Source organism: Aquarana catesbeiana, linkage group LG02 (genome assembly GCF_042186555.1).
Source record: "Aquarana catesbeiana isolate 2022-GZ linkage group LG02, ASM4218655v1, whole genome shotgun sequence".
Lineage (NCBI taxonomy): Eukaryota > Metazoa > Chordata > Amphibia > Anura > Ranidae > Aquarana > Aquarana catesbeiana.
Genome location: NC_133325.1, coordinates 302,307,001 through 302,323,807, shown reverse-complemented (window position 1 = coordinate 302,323,807; position 16,807 = coordinate 302,307,001). Strand labels below are relative to the sequence as shown.

At 43.6% G+C, this 16,807-nt stretch overlaps 1 protein-coding gene across 7 annotated transcripts in view; it reads right to left on the bottom strand.

Annotated features, from left to right (window-relative positions):
* Nucleotides 1–16,567, bottom strand: part of HERC2 (HECT and RLD domain containing E3 ubiquitin protein ligase 2) — a 287,985-nt gene extending 271,418 nt beyond the window's left edge. For all 7 annotated transcript variants that reach the window (XM_073614619.1, XM_073614626.1, XM_073614620.1 and 4 more), the window contains exon 1: nt 16,392–16,567. The gene's annotated coding sequence lies outside the window, so the exon portion shown is untranslated. The remainder of the gene's footprint in view (nt 1–16,391) is intronic.
* Nucleotides 16,568–16,807: the final 240 nt, after the last annotated feature.

The window sequence follows — 16,807 nt, the reverse complement described above, 5'->3', positions numbered from 1 at the left end:
CATTTTTAAAATCCATGTAGCCAGTACACAAAAGCACAAGCTCTCATGCATGAACACTGAATATTATTATTGAAGGGGGATGTAGTCTTGCTGGATTGCAGGAATGCAATGACACTGGAAAATGAAGCCATGGCATCGGAGGCACAGTCTGGAAAATGACAGACGGCACACAGATCAAGCCATGAATAGCCACTGGTATGCGCATGCGCAAGTGACATCAGAAAGAACATTGCTCAATAACTGGAGAAGGGCAAAGATGAGGCAGAATATAAAACAAAAAACAGAAGCATGCATATTGTCACAGAGCAATTTAAAGAGGAACTGCAGTCTGCTCACATAATTTGTAATAAAAATATCTTTGCCATTCTGAAGCTTCCCTCCAACCACTTTGCATTTTTTATATTTACTGTGATTCTGTACTTGCCATATATGTTGCAGAAATCTCCCTCTAATGAGTCTGGCTGCAATCATTCTAACTGTGGGAGGCTGAAGCTGCTGCCTATTCACTTTCTGGATTTACACAGACACACCTCCAGCTCTGCAGCTTTCATTGGCCCTCTTAGGACTCACCCCCCCTCCCTCCCTGGCAAACTCAGAGTGAGAGAAGGGCAGCGAGAGTGTGAGCTAAAGAGAGATGTATGATGTCATAAGCCTAGGCTTTTTACCAAAAAAGAAATGAAGTGGGCTGTATAAGGTATTTACTGGCAGAAAAAAAAAAAAAAAAAAAAAAAGTTTTACTATCCAAAGTTGAAACAAGGTCAGAAGATTTAAAAGCTGGAAAGATGAAAAAAGAAAATATGACTAAAGTTCCACTTTAAATAGAGGAAAGTTGCAATGGAGAGTTTACTACCGCTTTAGGGGCTCTCCCATCATAATGCTCAGCTTCTTCCCCTGCCTTGGCAGCCTAAAATTTAAGGAGTAGTTTAGGAAATGTAATTGGTTGCCCTGTGATAGTTAACCACTTCAGCCCCGGAAGGATTTGCCCCATTCCTGACCAGGCCATTTTTTGCAATTCGGTACTGCGCCGCTTTAACTGACAATTGCGTGATCGTGCCACGCTGTACCCTTCTTTTGGTGGGAATTGATCACCTCTGCGGTTTTTATTTTTTGCACTATAAACAAAAAAGGAGCGACAATTTATTGTTATTTTTAAATTGGGATATTTATTATAGCAAAAACTACAAAATGTTTTTTTAATTTGTAATTTTTGCTATAATAAAATATCCAAATTTAAAAAAAAAAGAAAATTAAAAAAATTATAGCATCTAGGAGAGAGATACTTAGTATGAAAACACGATCTGTCTCTTCTCCTCTGAGAGAACCGGGATTTGTGTGTTTATATATACACACACACACACACATCCCGGTTCTCGCTCTGTCACGAGTGATCGCGGGTACCCGGCGCGCCTGCTGTAATGTCTTAAAGGAGCGATGTACAGCTATGGCGATTTGCGCAGCTGTGCCAACCTGCCACAGTATAACTGCGGCGGCTGGTCAGCTAGTGGTTAAAATCTGAATTCCAGGAATGGATTCTTTTTACATAGTTACATTAGTCTATCTTGGACTCATTTAAGTATGTATATGCCATACCTGTGGAAGTGGAGAATCACTGTAGTACTTACTGCTCCTGTGCCAAGCGGCTGTTTTGCTGCATAGTGATCACAGGGGGGGCACTCAGCAATGGCACCATTCACAGGACGCCTTGCATTTTTCTCAGTGAATCCAAGGCGTTTTCTAATTGATCAAGGTGGAGAGGCGGGGCAATAACGTCACAATCCCCATCCAATCAGAGAGAACCTTGCATTAATTGAGAGAAATGCAAGGCGTTTTGTGACTAGTATCCATACCGAGCAGTGACCCCGTGTGCTTACTTTGCAGCAGGGCAGCCCCAGCGGCGATCACTCTCCATAACATGAGGGAGGTTTTCTGTAGTCCAGCAGGGAAGGACTCCCGCAGAGCTAACAAGGCCAATTGAGATTTAAGTGCAGTAGAAGCACTGCGTTGACAGTTCAATAAAAGGAAGTTACGAGCTCACTGGATTTCCAGCAGGTTCACAGGGTATTTTTCCATACATTTATTGTTTTTGAAAAAATAAAACCTGTGGGAATATGTACTGGTTTCATTATGCAAATACTGACTTCACCTAGAAAGTCGGCCTTTGTCACAGACAATGAGCAGTAGCAAGGTGCAGAAGAAAAGGGCATAAACAACCACTTCCATGTATGATTTATTACAGATAAAAAATTAAAAAAAAAAAAAAAAAAGGGGCAGAACTTTTAATAACAAATATTTTGAGCACAGCAGTGTAATGGATATGTCCACGAGCACAAGTATCTTTTTAATGATGTGCATAATTAGCCTTTCCAGCACATGACCCCGTGCCATGAGCAGTGAATTAACACAGATATAATTGTAGACACATAAGGTCTCGCACACCAGCTGTGACAGCCCAGGGTGTTCACTAATATGTACTGAAGAGAAAGACTAACAAAACAGGAGACGCCCTCGAAATCTGACAGATTTGGAGTGTTTTTGCAAAGAAGAGTGGGCAAATATTGCCAAATCAAGATGTGCCATGCTGATAGACTCATACCCAAAAAGACAGTGCTGTAATACAATCAAAAGGTGCATCAAAGTATTAGTTTAACCACTTCAACACAGGGCACTTATACACCTTTCTGCCCAGACCAATTTTCAGCTTTCAGCGCTGTCGCAGTTTGAATGACAATTGCACGGACATACAACACTGTACCCAAACTAAATTTTTATCATTTTGTTCCCACAAACAGAGCTTTCTTTTGGTGGTATTTGATCACCTCTGCGGTTTTTATTTTTTGCTAAACAAATAAAGGACGGAAAATTTAGAAAAAAAGAAAAGTTTTGCTTTCGTTTCTGTTAAAAAATTTTGTAAATAAGTAAGTTCTCTCTTTCACTGATGGGCACTGATAAGGCGGCACCAATGAGCGGGCACTGATGGGCACTCATACGCGGCACTGATGGGCATCCCTGGTGGCACTGGTAGGCATTGTGAGTGGGCACTGATTGGCAGCTGCCTGGGCACTGATTAGTATTTCCCTGGAGGTCTAGGGGGCATACCTGGTGGTCCAGTGTGGATGGCTTCCCTGGTGGTCCTGGGCCATATACACACACAGTCATAGTAGAATGGTTTTGGGCTAGTACAGATCACGCCCTTCTTCAATAGGCATGCCCTGTACTAGCCCAAGATCATTCAACTATGACTGCCTATATATTTTGGATTTTTTTATTTTTTTCATTAAAAAAATTTTGTGCAGCAATCCCTCTTGATTTTCTTTTTCTATGATCTAAGCGCTTGGGATGGCTTGATTGTTTATGTTACCACAACCAAAGTGCACCTCACCCTCTGAAAAAAAAAAAAAAAAAATATTATATATATATATATATATATATATATATATATATATATATATATATATATATATATATATATATATATATATATATATATACACATACATACATATATACATATATATATATATATATACATACATACATATATACACACACAATCTCACAAAAGTGATTACACCCCTCACATTTTTGTAAATATTTTATTATATCTTTTCATGTGACAACACTGAAGAAATTACACTTTGCTATAATGTAAAGTAGTGAGTGTACAGCTTGTATAACAGTGTAAATTTGCTGTCCTCTCAATACCTCAACACACAGCCATTAATGTCTAAACTGATGGCAGCAAAAGTGAGTACACCCCTAAGTGAAAAGGGTCCAAATTGGGCCCAAAGTGTCAAAATTGTGTGGCCACCATTATTTTCCATCACTGCCTTAACCCTCTTGGGCATGGAGTTCACCAGAGCTTCACAGGTTGCTACTGGAGTCCTCTTCCACTCCTCCATGATGACATCACGGAGCTCCTCCACCTTCCGTTTGAGGATGCTCAATAGGGTTTAGGTCTGGAGACATGCTTGGCCAGTCCATCACCTTTACCTCAGCTTCTTTAGCAAGGCAGTGGTCATCTTGGAGGTGTGTTTAGGGTCATTATGTTGGAATACTGCCCAGCGGTCCAGGCTACGAAGGGAAGGGATCATGCTCTGCTTCAGTATGTCACAGCACATGTTGGCATTCATGGTTCCCTCAATGAACTGTAGCTCCCCAGTGTTAGCAGAACTCATGCAGCCCCAGACCAGGGCACTCCCACCACCATGCTTGACTGTAGGCAGGACACACTTGTCTTTGTACACCACACCTGGTTGCCGCCAAACAGGCTTGACACCATCTGAACCAAATAAGTTTATCTTGATCCCAAACAGACCACAGGACATGGTTCCAGTAATCCATGTCCTTAGTCTGCTTGTCTTCAACAAACAGTTTGCAGTCTTTCTTGTGCATCATCTTTAGAAGAGGCTTCCTTCTGGGATGATACCCATGCAAACCAATTTGATGCAGTGTGCAGCGTAAGGTCTGAGCACTGACAGGCTGACCACCACCCCTTCAAACTCTGCAGCAATGCTGGCAGCACTCATACGTCTATTTCCCAAAGACAACCTCTGGATATAACGCTGAGCACAGGCACAAGTTCTTTGGTTGACCATGGCGAGGCCTGTTCTGAATGGAACCTGTCCTGTTAAACCGCTGTATGGTCTTGGCCACCATGCTGCAGCTCAGTCTCAGGGTCTTGGCAATCTTATAGCCTAGCCCATCTTTATGTAGAGCGACAATTTTTTTTTCCAGACATTCAGAGAGTTCTTTGCTATGAGGTGCCATGTTAAACTTCAAGTGACCAGTATGAGAGAGTGAGAGCGATAACACCAAATTTAACACACCTGCTCCCCATTCACACCCAAGACCTTGTAACACTAACAAGTCACATGACACCGGGGAGGGAAAAATAGCTAGCTAACTGGGCCCAATGTAGACATTTTCACTTAGGGGTGTACTCACTTTTTTTGTTGCCAGCGGTTTAGACATTAATGGCTGTGTGTTGAGTTATTTTGAGGGGACAGCAAATTTACACTGTTATACAAGCTGTACAATCACTACTTTACATTGTAGCAAAGTGTAATTTCTTCAGTGTTCTCACATGAAAAGATATAATAAAATATTCACAAAAATGTGAGGGGTGTACTTACTTTTGTGAGATAGATACACACAATATAAATACCGTCTTTATCGGCGTATAACACGCACTTTTTCCCCCTCTGAAAATAGGGGGAAAATCGTGCGTGCGTGTTATACGCCGACATAGGCTGCCACCAAAGGGAAGGAGGGCACGATCGCTGCAGAAATAGAGCCGGATCTCCTGTGTACTCGGCTCGGCTCGCATTCACGCTTAGTCCTGCCCCCGGACATCTCCTAGCATTGACGTCTCGGCTTTGGACTGGTGTTATGTCCATCACAGGATCCGGGCCAAGGGTCAGGATTGGGCGTAACACAGAGCCGAGTACACAGGAGATCCGGCTCTGTTTCGGCAGTACTCGTCCCTTCCTTCCCCTCAGTGGCAGCCTATATTTCGGCAAGGCTGCAGATGGACACTGATCAAGCTGCAGTGAGAAGCAATTCTGCAGATGGGCACTAATTAGGCTGCACTGAAGCTGCAGATGGGCACATAGGCTGATAAATAGGAGAAATATATATATATATATATATATATATATATATATATATATATATATATATATATATATATATATATATATATATATATATATATATATATATATATATATATATATATATACATACACACATACATACACACACACACACACACACACACACACAGGATATAAAAAGTATACACACCCCTGCTAAAATGTCAGGTTTCTCTGAGACAAAAATAAATAAAAATGTACCACTAGTTGTATCACCCCCTCACTTTCCTTTATACTTACCCAAGTCATAATTCAATCCAGCGATGTGCCCACCTGAAGCAGCACTGGTCTCTCTCCTCACGGACCCAGAGACAGCAGTAGGAGCTTCCAATCAAATCCTGAGGAGGGAGGAGGGGGCGGGGCTGAGCCACACTGCGTGTGTAGATGGATCTGCGCAGCCTGATGCAGGAGTGAGCCCTCGGGTGTGCCACCACTGGAAGCAGCTTTTTATGGTGGCACACAGAACAGGAGGAGCCAAGAGCATCAGCAGGGGACCCCAGAAGAGTATTATCATTTTACAATGCAGGCAACTATGTTTATTATTTTAATAAGAATTTTAAAAAAAACCTTTACAACCGCTTTAATCACTAGGTGTAGCAAGCTCTTGCAAAATAAACAGCTCCTCATGAAGTAAGCTACACAAGTAGCATGTAGCAGCAAACTAACACGACCATACAATGCCCAATTCATGGGCGATTACTACTACATATTAGTTGTGTAGCTTACTCCATAGGAGGCTGATTGTTGCATGTTATTATTATTATTATACAGGATTTATATAGCGCCAACAGTTTGCGCAGCGCTTTACAACATGGGGAAGACAGTACAATTACAATACAAATCAATACAGGAGGGATCAGAGGGCCCTGCTCATTAGAGCTTACAATCTAGAAGGGAGGGTCAAGTGGTAAAAATGGTAATAACTGTGGGGGATGAGCTGATGGAGAAAATGAAAAAACAGTTGTTAGGTGTGGGTAAGGTGGGCTTCTCTGAAGAGAAGGGTTTTCAGGGATCGTCTAAAAGCTAATAAAGTAGGAGATAAGCGGACAGATTGGGGTAAGGAGTTCCATAGGATTGGAGAGGCTTTGGAAAAGTCCTGGAGGAGAGCATGGGAGGTGATGAGGGAGCTAGAGAGCAGAAGGTCTTGAGAGGAACAAAGAGAATGTTGTTAAGCAATCATTTGATTAAATTGCAAATTGGAAGTATAAGTGCAATTTTAAAAAAGTGCCTCACTTTTGTCCCCATTCCCTGACCAAAAATGTATTTATCCTTCCCCCCCCCCCCAAAGTTGCATACTTTGAGCAAATGGCTGCAGCCTCCCGGGTTCGTATACATCCAACACTACAAACTTCACTGTCCTGGCTGCGTCTGTGCATTACACCCCTATAAACTTCTATGGGGATGTCTACCTTCCACTCTGGCGTTACATAGTAGGGGAGGTTGAAAAAAGACACAAGTCCAACCCATATGTGTGATTATAGGTCATTATTACATTGTATATCCCTGTATGTTGCGGTCGTTCAGGTGCCTATCTAATAGTTTTTTTAAACTATTGATGCCCCCCTGCTGAGACCACTGGCTGTGGAAGGGAATTCCACATCCTTGCCGCTCTTACAGTAAAGAACCCTCTACGTACTTTAAGGTTAAACCTCTTTTCTTCTAATTTTAATGAGTGGCCACGAGTCTTGTTAAACTCCCTTCCACGAAAAAGTATTATCGCTATTGTGGGGTCACCAGTATGGTATTTGTAAATTGAAATCATATCCCCTCTCAAGCGTCACTTCTCCAGAGAGAATAAGTTCAGTGCTTGTAATCTTTCCTCATAACTAATATCCTCCAGACCCTTTATTAGCTTTGTTGCCCTTCTTTGTACTTGCTCCATTTCCAGTACATCCTTCCTGAGGACTGGTGCCCAGAACTGGACAGCATACTCTAGGTGCGGCCGAACCAGAGTCTTTTAGAGTGGGAGAATTATCGTTTTATCTCTGGAGTTGATCCCCTTTTTAATGCATGCCAATATTCTGTTTGCTTTGTTAGCAGCAGCTTGGCATTGCATGCCATTGCTGAGCCTATCATCTACTAGGACCCCCAGGTTCTTTTCCATCCTTGATTCCCCCAGAGGTTCTCCCCCCAGTGTATAGATTGCATTCATATTTTTTGCCACACAAATGCATTATTTTACATTTTTCTACATTACTCATACTCATTTGCCATGTAGTTGCCCACCCCATTAATTTGTTCAGACCTTTTTGCAAAGTTTGAGAGACAAAGTGAGACAGCCATCTACTCAACAAGCAGAGGTGTATAGTGGGCACAAACTCAGGGCCTCTTGATTCAATAAAACTCTCTGCTTTGTTTCAGGCACTCAGACAGGCTAGTGAAGCAGTGATCTCTAAGCTATGACGCAACTTTAACTGTTCTACAAATAAACATTGAATACAGAGTGCACATAGGACAAAAAGGTTCCCAGATATTGTGTCTCATATTTAAACAGCCATCTAAACAGAAAGGGAAAAACAACACCTGTTAGCAGAGCTCAGTAGTTCAAGCTGGAATTTACTAACAGGCTTTATTCAACAAAGGCCCATTTCACACAGGCTTTCCGATCAGGAGCGCCTATCAGTTTTTCAGGTGGACCTGATCGGACGCTCCATTCACCTCTATGGAGCAGCAGATGTCAGCGGTGACATCTGTTGATATCCAATTTTTTTTTCCTGTCTGTGAAATCCAAACGGATTGTGACCCTATTTTCCATCCGTCTGGAGGAGCAAATCGGATGGGATTGGGTGAAAACGGACAAGTGGTCTGTTTTCATCCAATCTCCTCAGAGGAGAGCAGGGCTCCGACAGGTCCGTCTCAGCACAGTTAGCAGGGACGGACCCATCATCCATCTGCTCAGCGGATCGATCCCCCGCTGAGCAAAGCAGAGTCCTTCAGGCGGAGCGCTTGTGTGAGCCCTAAAAGAGAACCCAGAAATCACTGAAAATGGAACCAAAAAACGTATACTTTTTTTTTTTTTTTTTATCCTGACCTTAATAAAAAAAAAAAAAAAAAAAAAAAAAAAAAAAAGAAAACCACAACACAAATCCTTCAAATCCCAAACCTTTTAAATTCTTTCTAGACCTGTAATAACCATGCAGGTTACGATTTGTGACTGTTTCTGGTCAGCATTATCTTAACAGGATTTTTTAGACATACCATAAAATCTTGTTTTCCAGTAGCTAATAGAAAAGCATAAAGCTTTGATCTTCAACGTATGGGTGACATGTCTGCTACACCAATGGTGTATACAGGTTAGAGTGGCTCAACAACCACTTTAAGCCCTGTATACACGGGCAGAATGTCAGGAGAAATTTGACAGTTAAAAAAAAAAAAAAAAAAAAAAAAAAACCATCCGACATTCTACCCATGTGTAAGCCATTTGGCTGGCTTCTGAAAAAATTGCCCATTATATTTTTGCATTCCTTAAATACCACATGCCTGGACCACTACTTAAATTGCTGCATGCATTAATTATTTACTTCTGTGAATTAAATTTAACCCCTTTTCATGCAGTTTTGAGCATTTTGTGTATACCGCAAAATGGTGCAGTGAATTGACAGTTGCAGGATCGCATGCAAGATTTAGGGAAAATGTGTCCACACACCTACAAACCGCATGCAATCTGGTTCTGTGAATGGAGCCCAGCATGTAAAGAGCCCCTTTTATGCACCTTCCCAGCACTCCTACAGCCATCCCTTCCTCTCTTTTGCAGCAAGACAGTGCTCAGGCCTAGCACCCAACTGCTAGGCCCATGTGATGTCACATATCTGAAATGGTGATGACACTGTTCCCTTACTGACTGACATTAGTAATTTTAGTGTCAGTAGAGACTGAAGAAAGAAGGAGATGTTTTAGAGGCTTATTTATACGTATGGCAGCCCTTCTCACCCCTCCGAAAAGCATTTTGATCATTTTTCAAGCAGCATTTGAAAGGCGTTGAGTCGATATGTCATCTTCTCCTTATCCGTTGGAACTATGAAAATGCTGGCCCACTGAATCGCAACTTAAATGAGCCATGTCCAGCAGCAGAACCACCCAAATGTAACATGCCATTTCATTTTTGGTCTGTGTATAGCCCTGAGCAGCTGCATGCCCTGGTGGCTCAACCACCTGATTTTACCCCCCACCTTTCTCTGCCTGCCTTTGTGGAGGAGCTCCAAGGGGGAGGCACTTCCTAAAATGACTTACATTATAAATTGAGTTACTGCTAAAAAAACAATAAGCCGAATCAATAATACCATTCTTATGACAAAATTCTAAAAGATTCAGATTTCAAAGCAGGAACTTTTCCTTTAATACAAATACAATAGCTTCAACTTTTCTTTGATTGCCCTGTGCATCATGGACCACCATCACCTGTAGCATAAGAGATACTGACCATAATTCATGGCCCTTTGGGGATCTTAGATACAATGGAGATCCCTATATCCAGTAAGTTGAGCACCAGTTAAGTAAGCCAAACTGTCTGCACTAAGCCCATCTGCATCTCTTCTTCTCAATTGGAAGAAGTCTGGATGAATATAAAAGCAAGGGATGCGACCCATTTGATGACACCAGTCAGACCATGAAGAAATTGAACAAGCACTTCACTTTTTGTAAGCAAGCATTGCAATATATTTTAGATAAGCTTCCTCAATCTCATTACATACCCTTGAAAACACCAGCTAATAAGCCCTATATCTAAAGCTTGGTACAAAACTTTGTTTTTTTTTTGTTTAACCAGAAGGCTGAACGAGAAAAAAAAAAAAAATTGACAGATCCCGGCATTAACACAATCGATGTGGATGCAGGGATCTCTCCCACTGAGATACTGAATTCTGACAGGAGGGACCCCTGTGGCATCACGGGAAAGCTGAGGATCCCAAATCTTTTAAGACTCCATCATTGCTGTTCACAGGAAAGCTGAGAATCCCAAATCCTGGGATGATTCTGCTAGAAAGCCAAGTGATGTCAATCTATCCTAGAGTGGAAACAATAGAGTAAGGCCACTCATTTTTTACATTTTTCTTCCACCGTTTTAATTTTTTAGCTTTCACTGAAGGATTTATTTATTAAAAAAACAAACAAAAAAAAACAAAAAAAAGTACATAGCTGCTCAACTATCAAAACTGCATATAAATTTGTTCTGTGCAAATGGGGAAAAACAATGTTCTCAGGCTGCATGAGTGGGGAAAATACCACATTATGGACCCTAGATGGCACCAAGTATTAAAGGAAATAAGTATTCTTTTCAGCACCTTCCAGTGGCTATAATGTATTACTGTACAGTTGATTTTACCCCAACTTGCATGCAATAAGCAAAATTGATTACAAATACACCCCACTGTTTTGTCTTGATTCACGAGCAAGGGGTGGGGGGGAGGTGTTGTGGTGCTGCAACACAAGAAGACTTGCATTTTTGTATTTTCATGCAAGCTCTGCCTTTAAACAATTGGCAAATATTTTATTTAAAACAAACATATGATATTGGAGCTACATTCAAGCCCAACTCCAGGTATCACAAAAAAATAATAATAATAATAATAATAATAATAATAATACCCTTGCAGCAGTTTGGGTGAGGAGCTGCTCAAAATTCAGAGCAGAGGAAAGCTCTGGAGTCTGTCAAAGTATGGAGTAAAGTACATTGTATTCTCAAAAGTATTGGGACGCTTGCTATTACATGAACTTTAATGGCATCCCAGTCTTAGTCTGTACGGTTCAATATTGAGTTGGCCCACCCTTTGCAGTTCTAACAGCTTCAACTCTTCTGGGAAGGCTGTCCACAAGGTTTAGGAGTGTCTATGGGAATGTTTGACCATTCTTCCAGAAGCACATTTGTGAGGTCAGGCACTGATGTTGGACGAGAAGGCCTGGCTCACAGTCCCCACTCTAATTCATCCCAAAGGTGTTCTATGGGGTTGTCAGTCAGGACTCTGTGCAGGCCAGTCAAGTTCCTCCACCCCAAACTCGCTTATCCATGTCTTTATGGACCTTGCTTTGTGCACTGGTGTGCAGTCATATTGGAACAGGAAGGGACCATCCCCAAACTGTTCCTACAGAGTTGGGAGTATGAAATTGTCCAAAATGTCTTGGTATGCTGACATCTTAAGAGTTCCCTTCACTGGAACTAAGGGGCCAAGCCAAACCCCTGAAAAACAACCCCACACCATAATCCCCCCCTCTACCAAATGATTTGGACCAGTGCACAAAGCAAGGTCCATAGATGAGCAAGTTTGGGATGGAGGAACTTGACTGGCCTGCATAGAGTCCTGACCTCAACCCGATAGAAAACCTTTGGGAGGAATTAGAATGAAGACTACGAGCCAGGCCTTCTGTATGTAGTGTATGCATTACCTTAGTACATAATCCATCATCCCCTAAAGTTAACAAGCATTTAAAGCAAAACTAATGTCTGCAAATACTTACCTCCCCAGCAACGGTCCAATGTCCATGAAGCCACTCGCCTCTGGCGCCATGTTCTCCCCAGCTTCTTAGGGCTGCCAGTCTTTGGCCATCTTGACTGACAAGGGCAGGAGTTCAGTCATCCCAGCACACAGGCACCATGCCAGAAATGGAAACTGAGCTGTGCATATGGCACCACCATCTTTTCACCGGCTTACGTAACACCCATGTACGCACAGGAGTTCAGTCAACCCAGCACACAAGGACCGTGCCGGAAATGTAAACTAAGGTGTGCATGAGTCTTGGTTGACTGGCAAGCAATAACAAAGCCTCATGCATGCAAAGGAGTTCAGTCATCCCTGCACACAAACACCATGGCGGAAATATGAACTAAGCTGTGCACATGGCACCACTATCTTCTCCCGAGTGCCTGTCTTTGGGTGTCTTGATTGTCCTGCGTAGGAAGGCATAACTACAGCGCATGCACAAGAGTTCAGTTACCCTGGAACAACAGAGCCCCCCCCTGCCCCAAAGCACCCCCCCATGTTGAGGGCATGTGGCCTGGTATAGTCCAGGAGAGGGGGGGGGCGCTTGCTTGTTTCCCCCCCCCCTTTACTGGGCTGCATGCTCGGATAAGGGTCCAGTATGGATTTTGGAGGGGGCCCCATGTGGGGTTTTTTTCCTCATTTTGCCATGGGGGTTCCCCTTCAAGATCCTCATTGAACAAGTCGGATCAGTTAAGATGATGATCCAACTTACATTCAAATCAATGGGTTGAAATCGTGCCCAAGTCGGACCAAAGTAGTGCAGGAACCTTTTTCAAAGTCAGACCAGTTAAGACGGCTCTCATAGGGAACCATTAATTTATACACGTCATACGTCATGTGCTCCCAAAGTCGGGGGTATGTCGCACCAGTGTGAACCGGGTCTTAGTTGTATGTACCATCTCATGGACTGTAGGCTATTCACACCACTCTGTAGTTACATAGCAGCTATGCCTTGCAGTACGAGATACGGTCCTGCTCTCTAGAATATCACGTTAAAATATTTGTAAGGCCCCTTTCACACATGCTGTCCGATCAGGTCCACCTGTCCGTTTTCATCTGATCTCCCCATAGAGGAGAGCGGGGCTCTGACGGGTCCGTCTCTGCACAGTGAGCGGAGACAGACCTGTCATCCGCCTGCTCAGTGGATCGATCCCATCAAAACAGACCTTCCCCGTGTGAAAGGGGCCTAAAGCTTAATTTTTTTTTTTTTTTTATAAAAACCAACATATGTTATACTTACCTGCTCTGTTCAAGGGTTTTGCACAGAGCAGCCCTGATCCTCTTCTTCTGGGGTCACTGCTGGCGCTCCAGGCCCCTCCTCTTCATCGAGTGCCCCTACGGAAAGCTGCTTTCCATGGGGGCACCCATGCAGGCTCACTCCTGAGTCCCACTGCTGCATCCATTGACACAGACAGCATGACTTGGCGCCGCCCTCCGCTCCTGTGTCACAGGATTTGATTCACACCAGCGGGAGCCAATGGCTCCTCCTGCTATCAATCTGTGCAATGAGGTGAGAGACAGCAGCTGGAGCCACTGCACTCATGCACATCGCTGGATCAGATTGGGCTCAGGCAAGAAAAGGGGGGGGGGTCTGGGGGAGCTGCAGCACAGAAGGTTTTTCACCTTAATGCATAGAATGCCTTGAGACTTCAAAACCACTTTAACCAATTCAGCCCCGGAGGATTTTACCCCCTTCCTGACCAGAGCACTTTTTGCGATTCGGCACTGCATCACTTTAACGGACAATTGCGCGGTCGTGCGACGCTGTACCAAAACAAAATTGATGTCCTTTCTTTCCCCACAAATAGAGCTTTCTTTTGGCGGTATTTGATCACCTCTGCCATTTTTATTTTTTGCGCTATAAACAAAAAAAAAAAAAGAGCGACAATTTTGAACTTCCGGCAGACCATTACTCCTGCGAGCCGGAGAAGGAAGGGACACTTGAGCACCCCCCTCACGTGCGGGAGGGAGCTGGGCTGGTCTGAGTACCCAAACGTGGAGGTCCTGCCAAAACCCTCTCCTTGGAGAGAGAGCGCAGCCCCTCTGGTTCCCCAAGCAGTGCTTCCACCATGGCGGAGGAAACACTAAAACTGACGGCATGGTGGAAGCAGCTGCTTTTTAAAAGGGACGTTGTCATGCAGTGTTTCCTGTCTAAGAGGTGGAGCTGCGCTCTCTCCAAGGTGCTGTCCTGAAAGGCGAAGGGAGAAAATACGTAATGTTTTTTACTTTTTGCTATAATAAATATCCCCCAAAAATATATAAAAAAACAATTTTTTTCCATATTTTTGTAAAAAAAAAAAAAAAAAAAAAAAAAGACAAAATCGCAATAAGCATATATTGATTGGTTTGCGCAAAAGTTATAGCGTCTACAAAATAGGGGATAGTTTTATAGGTTTTTTTTGTTTTGTTTTTTTTTTTACTAGCAATGGCGGCGATTTATGATTTTTTATCATGACCGTTACATTATGGCAGAAACATCAGACAATTTTGACACATTTTTTGGGACCACTGGCATTTATACAGCGATCAGTGCTATAAAAATGCATGGATTACTATAAAAAGGTCACTGGCAGTGAAGGGGTTAACACTAGGGGCGATCAAGGGGTTAACTGTGTTCCCTGGGAGGTGATAACTGAAGGGGGAGGGGACTGACTAGAGGAAGTGACGGATCGTGGTTCCTAGCCAATAGGAACTCACAATCTGTCACTCCACTCAGAACAGGGATTTGTGTGTTCACACACACACTTCTGTGTTCTGTCCCTTGTGCTCACGATCATTCCTGGCCAGCAGTCATGGCGACCGTCGACCACGAGCATCAGCACCCCTGCTGTGCAGCGGGCGTGTGTGTGCCTGCTATCCCGATCTCGCGAGCCAACGTATAGCTACGACAGTTCGCGGGACCTGCCGCAGTAAAATGACGGTGGCTGGTCGGCAAGCGGTTAAGAGGAAGTAGCTTTTGGACGTGTACGCTTTTTTTTTTTTTTGTGGAGCGCCCCACTGCCAGAATACAATAGCGGGAGGATTCCCCCATCCACATTGAGTGTGTAGATGGGGGGGGGATCTGGTCTTTTGTTTCCAACCCGCTGGTTGTTAAAAAAAAAAAAAAAAAAAAAAAAAAGGGTGAAGCATGTATGGGCTGCCTAAGCAATACCTGAGAGCAATGCCAATTTTTGAGGTCACAAGCAGACAATTAAAGTGTTACTAAACCCAGGACCCTGCATTTTGGTCTCTTACAGTACACAGAAATGCAATCATTTTAGTAAATATAAACTACTAAATACATTCTTATCAGCAGTATATAGCAGTCTTGTGACTTCTATCAGTGCCTGGTTAAAGCTTGTAGGAGGAGTTTTCATACTGCACTGAGCTGTCCTATCAGGATGCGGGACCCCTGACCCTCTGTCTGGACAGTGCTGATTGGCCCTGTGCTAATCACATGCACTCTCCCAAGAAAAAATAAAAAATTCTCTAGCAATACACACCAAACTGAGCATGTGCAGCCTGACTCCAGTAACTTGTCTGAATAGGTTATGGAGACAATGCAAGAAGAGGAGGATCTATGCATACAAGATCAAGCAGCCCTTTTACATAATGCAGGGGATTAACCCCTTAGGTTCCACAGTGAGTATAACAAGCGTGTTTTACTGCATATACACACTGATTTTACTGTTGCGGGTTTAGTAAAATCTGCCCAAACCAGTGGAAGGCAATAACAGGGATTCTATAACAGATCGTCAAGCTCTCCTACAGAGACAGAAGATGCCATAAATAAAAGCATCATATTGAATACGCTATACAGATGGATGGCATATGATTAAATGCACATGACAGATGTGGGGGGGGGGGGGGGTGGGCACATGCATTCAGTAAAGATGGAGCAGACATATTGACAGATCAGGCATATTGACAGATCAGGCCTACCCCTCCATGATCACATCTGATCACCTGTATTAGATGAAGGGCCCACCCTAGCAGTGAGCCTCCTCTGAATCCATGGCCTGCAATGGAAATGTCAGAGCTCCAGCCATGGAGTGGAAGAATACTGTCCACCTGCTGTTCGATCACAAGGACAGCAGTATGCTCCATGCAATGCAATACATCCTGGGCATATGGATCGTACTAACCCTCATAGGTGGTGATCAGCAGCGACCTTCCCAACCAGAAATGGCACACATAGATGAGGCAGAACACTACAAGTACAGAGGTGATGGGGGTGATCGGGACACCTATACAACACTGTGCCCTCCCATATATCACCACTCACCTCCTAGGTGCCCGGTACCGGGGAAAATCACCCCCCAAAGAGTCACATCCGCGCTCTGCGAGCTCAGGGACCCAGCTCACCCGAAAGGATCAAGTAGCCGCTACCAGCAACACAGGAAGAAGAAGAAACAGCCTGCATCACCGAAACCAATCGCAATGCCCAGTGAAAACGGCACAGCCAATCAAAGACAGGGAGGGGAGGGACATCCTTCTAAAGCTGCAAAGGGGACGGGAGACGAGGAGGGGGTGTTCGTGACGTGAGGGGCAGGCAGCTGTCACGTGACGTGTTGCCAAGTATTGGGCATCATATGGAGGAGTGTGTGTATACAGAAGCGGCTGGAGTTGCTGTGCTGGGTGTAGTTCATATTTGGGGATGGAGCTGTAACACACATGATGGCTATAGACTAGTAATCAAGG